The following is a 1,286-nucleotide window of genomic DNA, read 5'->3' as shown; positions in this document are numbered from 1 at the left end:
CGTATCTAGTGGTGGAGAGAAGTTACCTAGCTATTGTTTCTCTCATATTTACATCCATATTCACTTTTTAATATTCTGTTTTCAGCAGTACTTCTGTTTTATCTATTTTTGTTCACCAATCAAACCAACTCCGAATACCCTCAAAATTTGTGTGGTAGTCCGCCACTGTGTCTAGTTACTGTGTACTTAATTTCATAATTTTTGGTTGAGTCTAGATTAGCTAATTAATTAGGTTTCTGCTCCTAGGTCGAGTCTGCCAGATTTCTGGTTTACGCGTCTGTTTGTGTCTCTTATGTGTTTAAGTCTTAGCATCACCAATCCTCTGCGGGTAATGACCCCTATTTGCCGTTTACTACATTGATATAATTGATTTGATAATAGGGTATCTTTGTAGGTGCTTTTGCGCCTACCAAACACCTAAACATATCCACTCTTCTTTTACATTTAAAAGGATCTATGAACACCAGAGGCGGAACTGTGTTTGGGTCTGGGAGGGTTCAGACCCCTGCCAGCTTTTGTATACCTCCTTCATTAGCTAACTAAATTACCTTAACAATTACAATTATACTATATTTGAACCCCTATTAGATAACATTTGGGAGATTCTTTTTCTTTTGATATGATATTTTGGATACTCTTTCTCTTTTAATTTGATATTGGAAGGAATAAATTCATTTAATCTTAATTTTTGTGCTTGATTGATATTCAAACATTGAATTTTGATATATAAAAAGCTCAGAAAACATTACTTTATGTTAATAATTTGTTCATTTTACATTTCAATTTGATGTTTACGATGAAAAAAAATAATTTTTATAGTTGGACCCCCCGTAACTCTTAATTCTGGCTCCGCCCCTGACAAACACTAATCATGGTCGTATGTTGTATTCAGATCGAACATTAGAACATAGAATATATATATACTAGGAATTAGCCAGCGCGTTGCAGCGGGTTGCATATCAAATAAGGTATTTTTGAAAGTAATCTGAAAACCTTGCTTGTAGACATGAGTCAATAATTTCAATATATTACATTGTCATCCACCAAGATAATTGTTCAAAAAATGGGTGTGATTACATTACATTGTGCTAGTCATTAAAATAACTGTTCAAAAATGGGCATGTTAATGGAGGTTGTACCCAAATATGTTTCCTCCATTTATATTTACACAAAAAGCAACATATGTAGTTGCTGTTAAGGGGTTATACCAAAAGATTGGTCAGTGGTTCTACTTCTCTTTAGAGGTTGTTCGAAAAGTTGCTTGCTGCCATCAGATACAAAAGGCT

Source organism: Fragaria vesca, linkage group LG6 (assembly GCF_000184155.1).
Source record: "Fragaria vesca subsp. vesca linkage group LG6, FraVesHawaii_1.0, whole genome shotgun sequence".
Classification (NCBI taxonomy): Eukaryota; Viridiplantae; Streptophyta; class Magnoliopsida; order Rosales; family Rosaceae; genus Fragaria; species Fragaria vesca.
This window is presented reverse-complemented; position numbering follows the sequence as displayed.